The sequence below is a fragment of the Arachis stenosperma genome, chromosome 1 (genome assembly GCF_014773155.1).
Source record: "Arachis stenosperma cultivar V10309 chromosome 1, arast.V10309.gnm1.PFL2, whole genome shotgun sequence".
In the NCBI taxonomy this organism is placed as follows: Eukaryota; Viridiplantae; Streptophyta; class Magnoliopsida; order Fabales; family Fabaceae; genus Arachis; species Arachis stenosperma.
This window is the reverse complement of record NC_080377.1, coordinates 54,233,747-54,245,279: the sequence shown is the minus strand read 5'-3', so window position 1 is coordinate 54,245,279 and position 11,533 is coordinate 54,233,747. Positions and strand designations below refer to the sequence as shown.

The 11,533-nt window shown below is 38.0% G+C and overlaps 1 long non-coding RNA gene across 1 annotated transcript; it reads right to left on the bottom strand.

Annotated features, from left to right (window-relative positions):
* Positions 1-7,323: 7,323 nt before the first annotated feature.
* Positions 7,324-11,427, bottom strand: LOC130943881 (uncharacterized). Its single transcript, XR_009071917.1, has 3 exons — positions 10,734-11,427; positions 10,417-10,611; positions 7,324-7,525 (listed from the first exon to the last, which is right to left on the bottom strand). It is a non-coding gene; the product is annotated as an uncharacterized LOC130943881 (long non-coding RNA).
* Positions 11,428-11,533: the final 106 nt, after the last annotated feature.

Sequence of the window (11,533 nt, the reverse complement as noted above, 5' to 3'; positions counted from 1 at the left end):
AGGAGATAGAGATGGCTTTGTGGTTCGGCCAAAGGGGGAGAAGTAGTGTTTAGGTTGTGTGCAAATGAAGGAGTGAAGATGGGTTTATATATGGGTGGAGAGAGGGGTATGGTTCGGTTATGAATGGGTGGGTTTGGGAGGGAAAGTGGTTTGAATTTGAATGGTGAGGTAGGTGAGGTTTTATGAAGGATGTATGTGAATGGTGAAGAGAAAGATGGGATTTGATAGGTGAGGGGTTTTTGGGGAAGAGTGGTTGAGGTGATTGGTGAATGGGTGAAGAAGAAGAGAGAGGGTGGTGGGTTAGGTGGGGATCCTGTGGGGTCCACAGATCCTGAGGTGTCAAGGAAAAGTCATCCCTGCACCAAATGGCGAGAAAAAATGCTCTCTGTGCCAATTCTGGCATTAAACGCCAGGCTGGTGCCCCTTTCTGGCATTTAACGCCAGCTTTTTGCCCTTTCCTGGCGTTTAACGCCAGTCTGGTGCCCCTTTCTGGCGTTAAACGCCCAGAATGGTGCCAGACTGGGCGTTAAACGCCCATTTGCTGCCCTTACTGGTGTTTAAACGCCAGCAAGATCTTCCTCCAGGGTGTGATGTTTTTCTTTCTATTTTTCATTCTATTTTTGCTTTTTCAATTGATTTTGTGACTTCCCATGATCATCAACCTACAGAAAACATGAAATAACAAAGGAAAATAGATTAAATATAACATTGGGTTGCCTCTCAACAAGCGCTTCTTTAATGTCAGTAGCTTGACAGTGGGCTCTCATGGAGCCTCAGAGATGCTCAGAGCAATGTTGGAACCTCCCAACACCAAACTTAGAGTTTGACTGTGGGGGCTCTGTTTGACTCTGTTTTGAGAGAAGCTCTTCATGCCTCCTCTCCATGGTAACAGAGGGATATCCTTGAGCCTTAAACACAAAGGATTCTTCATTCACTTGAATGATCAATTCTCCTCTGTCCACATCAATCACAGCCTTTGCTGTGGCTAGAAAGGGTCTGCCAAGGATGATGGATTCATCCATGCACTTTCCAGTCTCTAGGACTATGAAATCAGCAGGGATGTAATGGTCTTCAATCTTTACCAGAACATCCTCTACAAGTCCATAAGCTTGTTTTCTTGAATTGTCTGCCATCTCTAGTGAGACTCTTGCAGCTTGCACCTCAAAGATCCCTAGCTTCTCCATTACAGAGAGAGGCATGAGGTTTATACTTGACCCTAGGTCACACAGAGCCTTCTTAAAGGTCATGGTGCCTATGGTACAAGGTATTGAGAACTTTCCAGGATCTTGTCTCTTTTGAGGTAATTTCTGCCTAGACAAGTCATCCAGTTCTTTGGTGAGCAAAGGGGGTTCTTCCTCCCAAGTCTCATTACCAAATAACTTGTCATTTAGCTTCATGATTGCTCCAAGATATTTAGCAACTTGCTCTTCAGTGACATATTCATCCTCTTCAGAGGAAGAATACTCATCAGAGCTCATGAATGGTAGAAGTAAATCCAATGGAATCTCTATGGTCTCAGTGTGAGCCTCAGATTCCCATGGTTCCTCATTAAGGAACTCATTGGAGGCCAGTGGACGTCCATTGAGGTCTTCCTCAGTGGCGTTCACTGCCTCTTCCACCTCTCCTAGTTCGGCCATATGGATCATGTTAATGGCCTTGCAGTCTCCTTTTGGATTCTCTTCTGTATTGCTTGGAAGAGTACTAGGAGGGAGTTCAGTAATTTTCTTGCTCAGCTGTCCCACTTGTGCCTCCAAATTCCTAATGGAGGACCTTGTTTCAGTTATGAAACTTTGAGTGGTTTTGATTAGATCAGAGACCATGGTTGCTACGTCAGAGTGGTTCTGCTTAGAATTCTCTGTCTGTTGCTGAGACGATGATGGAAAAGGCTTGCCATTGCTAAATCTGTTTCTTCCACCATTATTGTTGTTGAAACCTTGTTGAGGTCTCTGTTGACCCTTTCATGAGAGATTTGGATGATTTCTCCATGAAGAATTATAGGTGTTTCCATAGGGTTCTCCCACGTAATTCACCTCTTTCATTGAAGGATTCTCAGGATCATAAGCTTCTTCTTCAGATGAAGCATCCTTAGTACTGCATGGTGCAGCTTGCATTCCAGACAGACTTTGAGAAATCATATTGACTTGCTGAGTCAATATTTTGTTCTGAGCCAATATGGCATTCAGAGTATCAATCTCAAGAACTCCTTTCTTCTGATTTGTCCCATTGTTCACTGGATTCCTTTCAGAAGTGTACATGAATTGGTTATTTGTAACCATTTCAATTAGTTCTTGAGCTTCTGCAGGCGTCTTCTTCAGATGAAGAGATCCTCCAGCAGAGCTATCCAAAGACATCTTGGACAGTTCAGACAGACCATCATAGAAGATACATATGATGCTCCATTCAGAAAGCATGTCGGAAGGACACTTTCTGATCAATTGTTTGTATCTTTCCCAAGCTTCATAGAGGGATTCTCCTTCCTTTTTTCTGAAGGTTTGGACTTCCACTCTAAGCTTACTCAATTTTTGAGGTGGAAAAAACTTTGCCAAGAAGGCATTGACTAGCTTTTCCCAAGAGTTCAGGCTTTCTTTAGGTTGTGAATCCAACCATATCCTAGCTCTGTCTCTTACAGCAAAAGGGAATAGAATAAGTCTGTAGACCTCAGGGTCAGCCCCATTAGTCTTGACAGTGTCACAGATTTGCAAGAATTCAGCTAAAAACTGATGAGGATCTTCCAATGGAAGTCCATGGAACTTACAATTCTGTTGCATTAGAGAAACTAATTGAGGCTTAAGCTCAAAGTTGTTTGCTCCAATGACAGGGATAGAGATGCTTCTCCCATAGAAGTCGGGAGTAGGTGCAGTAAAGTCACACAGCACCTTCCTTGCATTGTTGGCATTGTTGTTGTTTTCGGCTGCCATGGGTTCTTCTTCTTTGAATATTTCTGTTAGGTCCTCTACAGAGAGTTGTGCCTTAGCTTCTCTTAGCTTTCGCTTCAAGGTCCTTTCAGGTTCAGGGTCAGCCTCAACAAGAATGCTTTTGTCTTTGCTCCTGCTCATATGAAAGAGAAAAGAACAAGAAAATGTAGAATCCTCTATGTCACAGTATAGAGATTCCTTGAGGTGTCAGAGGAAAAGAAAATTAGAAGGAGGAGGTAGAAAATTCGAACTTATCAATGAAAGATGGAGTTCGAATTGTGCATTGAGGAGAAGTGTTAGTCCATAAATAGAAGGATGTGAGAAGAAGGGAAGAAATTTTTGAAAATAAATTAAAAAGATTTTAAAAACATTTTGAAAAACACTAATTGATTTTCGAAAACCAAGAGTGGAAAAGAAATCAAGTGAGTTTTGAAAAAGATTTTGAAATTAGAAATAAAAAAGATATGGTTGAAAACTATTTTGAAAAATATGTGATAAAAAAAAGATATGATTGAAAAGATATAGTTTTAAAAAGATATGGTTGAGAAGATATGATTTGAAAAATAATTTAAAAAGATTTGATTTTGAAAATCAATGACTTGACTAACAAGAAAAGATATGATTCAGACATTAAACCTTTCTCAACAGAAAAGGCAACATACTTGAAATGTTGAATCAAATCATTAATTGATAGCAAGTATTTTTTTGAAAATGGAAAGAAATTGATTTTGAAAACATATGATTGAAAAGATATGATTTGAAAAAGATTTGATTTTGAAAAATTTTGAAAACTTGAAAAAAATTTGAATTAAAAACAAAATCTTCCCTCTTGTGCCATCCTGGCGTTAAACGCCCAGAATGGTATCCATTCTGACGTTTAACGCCCAAAACACTACCCTTTTGGGCGTTAAACGCCCAGCCAGGCACCCTGGCTGGCGTTTAAACGCCAGTTTGCCTTCCTCACTGGGCGTTTTGAACGTCCATTTTTTTTCTGTATAATTCCTCTGCTGTATGTTCTGAATCTTCAATTCTCTGTATTATTGACTTGAAAAGACACAAATTAAAAATATTTTTTGGATTTTTAATAATGAGGAATAATCAAAATGCAACTAAAATTAAATATCAATGCATGCAAGACACCAAACTTAGCAGTTTGTATACTACTGACACTAGCAAAATGAGAATGCACATGAGAAACACAAAACACTCAAGTCAAGAGAATTAAAAGATCAGAGCAATAAAATCATCAAGAACATCTTGAAAATCACTTAAGACACATGAATGAATGCAAGAAGAACAGAAACATGCAATTGACACTAAACTTAACATGAGACACTAGACTCAACAAGAAACATAAAATATTTTTGGTTTTTATGATTTTGTACTTTTTTTTTTATTTTTCAAAAATTAAGTGGAAAAGAAAATAAAGATATCAAAATTCTTAATGGGAATTCCAGGAATCATGCAATGTTAGTCTAAAGCTTCAGTCTAAAGAAATTAGACATGGCTAGCCAAGCTTCAGCAGGACATTGCATTCAAGAGCTAAATTGGTGAAAATCAATCAGCTTTGGTGATGATAATAACATCACCTTGAAACACTAGAATTCATTCTTAAGAACTCTGAAGAAAAATACCTAAGCTAAGCAACAAGATGAACCGTCAGTTGTCCAAACTCATAACAATCCCCTGCAATGGCGCCAAAAACTTGGAACACGAAATTGTGATTCATTCTTTTCACAACTCAAACAGTCCCCGGTAATGGCTCCAAATACTTTGTGCTCAATACCATGGTCTAAACATAATTTCACAACTTCGCACAACTAACCAGCAAGTGCACTGGGTCGTCCAAGTAATAAACCTTACGCGAGTAAGGGTCGATCCCACGGAAATTGTTGGTATGAAGCAAGCTATGGTCACCTTGTAAATCTTAGTCAGGCAGATTCAAATGGTTATGGATGATATGTGAATAAAGCATAAGATAAAGATAGAGATACTTATGTAATTCATTGGTGAGAATTTCAGATAAGCGTATGGAGATGCTTTGTCCCTTCCGTCTCTCTGCTTTCCTACTGTCTTCATCCAATCCTTCTTACTCCTTTCCATGGCAAGCTGTATGTTGGGCATCACCGTTGTCAGTGGCTACAATCCCGTCCTCTCAGTGAAAATGTTCAACGCACCCTGTCACGGCACGGCTAATCATCTGTCGGTTCTCAATCAGGTTGGAATAGAATCCATTGATTCTTTTGCGTCTGTAACTAACGCCCAGCCTTCAGAAGTTTGAAGCTCGTCACAGTCATTCAATCATTGAATCCTACTCAGAATACCACAGACAAGGTTTAGACCTTTCGGATTCTCTTGAATGCCGCCATCAATTCTAGCTTATACCACGAAGATTCCGATTAAGGGATCCAAGAGATATCCACTCAATCTAAGGTAGAACGGAGGTGGTTGTCAGGCACACGTTCATAGGTGAGAATGATGATGAGTGTCACGGATCATCACATTCATCAAGTTGAAGAACAAGTGATATCTTAGAACAAGAACAAGCTGAATTGAATAGAAGAACAATAGTAATTGCATTAATACTCGAGGTACAGCAGAGCTCCACACCTTAATCTATGGTGTGTAGAAACTCCACCGTTGAAAATACATAAGAACAAGGTCTAGGCATGGCCTTGAGGCCAGCCCCCAAAACGTGATCTAAGATAGCATAAAACTCTCCAAGATAGCTACCAAGATGAGAATACAATAGTAAAAGGTCCTATATGTAGAGAACTAGTAGCCTAGGGTTTACAGAGATGAGTAAATGACATAAAAATCCACTTCCGGGCCCACTTGGTGTGTGCTTGGGCTGAGCATTGAAGCTTCTTTGTGTAGAGACTTTTCTTGGAGTTAAACGCCAGCTTTTATGCCAGTTTGGACGTTTAACTCCCATTCTTGTGCCAGTTCCGGCGTTTAACGCCGGGCAGTTTTGAGCTGATTTGGAACGCCGGTTTGGGCCATCAAATATCGGGCAAAGTATGGATTATTATACATTGCTGGAAAGCCCAGGATGTTTACTTTCCAACGCAATTAAGAGCGCGCCACTTGAGCTTCTGTAGCTCCAGAAAATCCACTTCGAGTGCAGGGAGGTCAGAATCCAACAACATCTGCAGTCCTTTTCAGTCTCTGAATCAAATTTTTGCTCAGGTCCCTTAATTTCAGCCAGAAAATACCTGAAATTACAGAAAAACACACAAACTCAAAGTAAAGTCCAGAAAAGTGAATTTTAGCTAAAAACTAATAAAAATATACTAAAAAAACTAACTAAAACATACTAAAAACAATGCCAAAAAGCGTACAAATTATCCGCTCATCACGCACCTGGCGCGTATGCGCGACATGCGCGATATATTGCAAACTCAGAATTCGCCTCCAGCACTTTCTGGGTTGCTTTTGACCCAGTTTTCAGCCCAAAAAGCACATATCAGAGGGTGTAGAGTGAAGGAATCAAGTGGTCCCCGTCCGTCAATTGAAGGCTTGCTAATTGTCATAATTAATTCTAATTTAAATTCAATTTTTAAATAGGAAAATATATTATTTAGTTTTAGAAAGTATATTTTAAATTTATTAGGATTAGATATAAAAGGATATGCAACATTGAACTTTTTATTCCATTCATTCTACCAGAGGACAATTTTACCTGAACCCTTATTTTTCATCTCAATCATGAGCAACTAAACCTCCATTATTAAGGTTAGGAACTCTGTCTATTGTATGAATTGATCCTATTATTTATCTATTTTAAATTCATGTTTGGATTTATATTTCAATAATTATTTTCGTTCTTTATTTTATGAATTTGGGTGGAACGAAAGTATGACCCATGTTTTAATTGAGTTCTTGTATAACTTGGAAAAGTTCTTTACTTGAACAACAGCTTGAAAACATATTATCCTGAATTTCTAATTGTTTGTATTTAACGAGATACGTGACATATAATCCCCTTATTTTTAGATAATTAGGATTTTTGTGGCATATAAATTGGAATTTGATCATCACCCTCTAATTAGAATTAATTGACCAAGGAATTTGCTGTTGATGAATTTTATAGGAGACTAGGAAGGTCTAAGGAATTAGGATCTAGTCACAAATAGTTTGCCATGAATTAAATCTTGCATGATTAAAATAATTAATAAGAAAATTAATCAGAAAAATAGATAACTCTGAAGCCTTAACTGTAACGACCCAACTTCCAGAACATCATGATCGTACCGAAAGTAAGGCGTTACCAACCTGCTTTTCTTTATTAACTATTTACTATTGAGCCTCTAGTTCGATATCGCGATTCAGTTTTAGCAAAAATACCAGAAAATTTTTGTTTTTGATAATTAAAATCATATAACAAACATCACCAAGTAATAATAATCACATAATTACTAATAATAATATCTGTCATACAAAAGATTTCCAATAAAACTTAGATACAAATCCTATCCCTCTGTGTAAAATAAAAACTAAAGTAACAAGGGCGAGGAAATTCTATGAAAGCAACTCAAATCAAGAACTTAACTCATAAATAAGGTCTAGCAATCGCCCCAGATTCACACTGTGTCTTCAAACCTGTGTCACTGAAAGGGTGGAAGATTTTGGGGTGAGAACAAACCACACGTTCTCAGTAGGGAATGGGAATGCCGTAAAAGTAATGATTAACATGCAAATAATTAACTTTACTTAATAAACCATCTTTGTCAAACCCTTTGAAGTACTTTTTAATCTTACCTAGATAAATAATTACTTTCTTTAAATTCCTAAACTCAAAATTGATCTCAACCGCAAAACTTGTCATATTAAATATCCTTCAGCCACATAATTGATCCTCAGTCATAACAACATATAGTAATCATCTTTATCCTTTCACAAACTACTAGCACAAGCAAGAAACTCAATTCATCACAAACAAATCACAACAAGGCAAACAGCACAATCACAGGGAAGTACAACGAGCAAACCCAATAAAATGCAAATGCACACACAAGGATAATGCATGTCTACCCCTCTGCCTTGCAGAATTAAAACATGGATCCGTACCGCAGGAAAGCGTTCTCAGTGGTCGCACCACCATCTATCTGACTGCCCTCACGCAACAGATCATCACATAAACATCTCAGGAGTTGCCATAATGCAACAAATGAATAAACACATCTCTTGGGTTGCCTCAAGCAACAAATGAATATCTCTTGGGTTGTCTCAAGCAACAAATGACCTTTCAACAAGTCCTCTGCTTTTTATTCTCTTTTATAATCATAAATACGCAAGCGGGACAAAACCCACGTCCTTGCCAACAATCTCATATACCAAATAATCTTTTCTTAAAAGAATCATTGAAGTTATTATCATTAGATAAGCCTTAAATATTGATTTTGATTAAGTCCTTGTACTTTTATAAAAATTCGGACATAATCTCCTTTAAAACTAGGACTTAGCCACCCTTACGGGTCCCAACCAAACAATTTACCAAACTCTTTTCAACCTTTCCAATATCAATTCAATTCAGAAACAAGCAAATTCCAACATTGAATCAGCCATATAACGCTAAGGTTCATCTTTTAATTTTATGAACTCATAACTCTCACTCAAGCGTTCCCAACACCCTATCTTCTTTTCTGTTTTTAATATAGCAAATGAACTCGGAATTGCGCAAACTTTATGTCCAGGCGTTCATCTTGAAATAAGCTTTCTAACAAACTAAATATCATAATTTTCTGGTTTCTCTAGCCTTAGGAATAACGGAAAAACCGAGACTGCTCTGCAGTGCGTAAAACCAGAAAAACAGCAGCAGCATGTGATGTTCAAAATTCAATATAAAATCCAAGTTAAATCCAATGACTTTGAAAATTAATTCAGTTCAACTACACTCATCCAAGTGTCTTTTCCAATTGGTTTCAGGTCAATATCATTTTTAATGAAGAAGTTATATAACCTAGAAGTTGACTAATTTTCTGCAGAATTCTGCTTTAAAAGTTAATAAACTTATCTTCTTCCAAGTCCCATAACTTACTCATTAAAACATGAATAGCCCTGAAATTTAAGTCTCATATGCTAAAACATACTTAGTTTTCACTTCCAATTGGTTGCGTCTCAATATCATTCCAGATTTAAAAATTATAAAGCCTCAAAGTTACTGACTTCGAAAACAAAGCCTGACTTTTACTGCATAAAACATCTTTCTTTGAAAATCCAAATCTTTAAAACCACAACTCTAACAATTCTAAATTTTTATGAAATTAAATTAATAAGACCAAAATTTCATATAAAATTGGTTCCATTTCAAAATGCAAACTGGAGAATTTCTAATAGAGGAAACAAGTTGCTGCTGTGTTCAGCGTTCTGCAGAAAACCAGATTTGACATTCATAACTCAAAAATTCACCATAAATCATAAACTTAATGAAAAAGCCTCAAATTCACCAATCCAACTTCCTATATTCCAAAGCTTAATCCAGACTTGGTTCCACGCAATTCCGATCATTACAGAATTAGTTTTAGATTTTCAAAGTCTCCGGCTTCATTTAAAGGTAATGCAGAAAATCAAGTTTTACATTTTAATCTTTGAAAAATCATAACTAGTTCTATAGTTAGTTCAAACTTCTCAAAATTGGATCCTAACAACAACTTTTATTATAGTTTACTCAGCCTTTACTCTCATATCACTTCGATTATCGTTGAATCACTGATTCACTTCCAAAGTCATCTTTTAATCTCAAAAATCAGATTTTCAGCAACTAGTTCAACATTTTAAGATTCAATCTTCCAATTATTCCTTACGCCCAACTTCAATTAATCACTAACTAAACCCATTACAATAAACCAACTCAACAGCATTAGTTTCAATTTGATCCATCAAAATACCGAAATCACAATAATCTCTCATCAAACAATTTATAATTCAATCTCACAAAATCAACAAATTCAACCAAAGTTCCAATCAAAAATCTCAATCATTTCCAATCATAATTTCAGCCACACAACTCAACTAATTCAGTATAATCACATAGAGTCAGAACTTTTCAACAATTCCATCCATATCAGAGAAAACAATATCAATTACAACTTCAAACACTCACAACAAAGCCCAAAGACATTCACAGCCTTAACCTGAATTCAATAATCCAATTGAAGCACTAAAACATCACTAAACTTACTCCAAATTTCACAACCTCAACCATCATCACAATAATCCCAAACCAAACACAAATCTAACTCAGTTCATCAATTATCATTACGACAACTTTTCAATAGTTAACCTAGCATATATCAATTTGATACATTACACTAAACTAATCATTGTTCACAACCACATTTAATTCCAATCACAGCTCAAAATATTCACAACAACTAACAAATTTCAAATGCATTTCAAGTCATTCATGTCAATTAAGAAATTCTAAACCATTGTTAACCATTTGCACTTATCCAATAACTTTCTAGGCATTCTAAATTAAAAACGTTAAATCCCCTACCTCGACTAGCCGAAATTCGATAATCAAACGCAACAAAGCCTTCTTTTATTTTTAATTCGCAGTGGCAACAACAACCTTGAACTGAACCAACAGCAGCGGCATTTCTGATCACTTCTCAGCAGCAGCAGTGGCATGAACTAATCGATTCAGAACCAGAATAATACTATTGACAAGCACCAGCGACCTCGGTGGCAGCTGCGGCGGTGTAGAGTAACTTAAAGTGACAATTTTGTTTAATACAAACAATTTCAACGACAGGCTTCACAATAGAGACAAATTGGGCGACAAGGAGGAATCAAAAACAAGGTGAAGCTTACCAAAATAGTAGTGGTTCTAATGGTGGTTTCCTGGGCAGCTCGAATGTTGGTTCCCGGTGGCAGAAAGCTCCGGCAACTTGCAGAATTCAGAGGCAGAGGCAGAACAGGAGCTAAAGATGAGTAGTGACATGGATAAATTGCTTCAGAATCAGAACAGTATCCTCGGCAAGCTCCAACAACCTTCCCAGCGACAGCTACGGCGGCGCGGTGGTTCGGCGACGGCGACACTCTCTTCCACAAACCTTGGCAGCAGCGGCGATGGAAGGGCAGCGTTGCTTCCTCTTTTCCCTCGCAAACTCCTCTCTCTCCCTCTCCTCTGTTCGCAGTTCACGGCGGTAGCAAAAGCTTCATCAATGGCGACGCAGCAGCATGGTGACAGATCGGCGGCGCGACACGGAAGCTCCTGGTTCACGTTCCTCCCTGCGGCCTCCACGGAGCAGCTATGAGAACGACGGTGGCGGCGCAAAAATGGCAGCGACGCATGGCTCGATGGCTGGGCACGGTAGCGGCAGCAGCTCCTCCATCTTCTGTTTCTCTCTTGTTTTGTGTGTGTGTATATTAAGGAATGAAGCTGAAGGTGAACGAAGGGGGAACGGCGCTGGGGTGTGGGGTTAGTGGGTTAGGGTTTAGGTGAACGAAGGGGGAACGGCGCTGGGGTGTGGGGTTAGTGGGTTAGGGTTTCTCAATTTTGGAAATTAGGGTTTCTGAGTTTGATTTGGGAATGTAGGAATTAGGGATTTTATAAAGTAATATGGATAGATATGAATAGATATTTTGATAAAATTGGAGGATAAGATAAT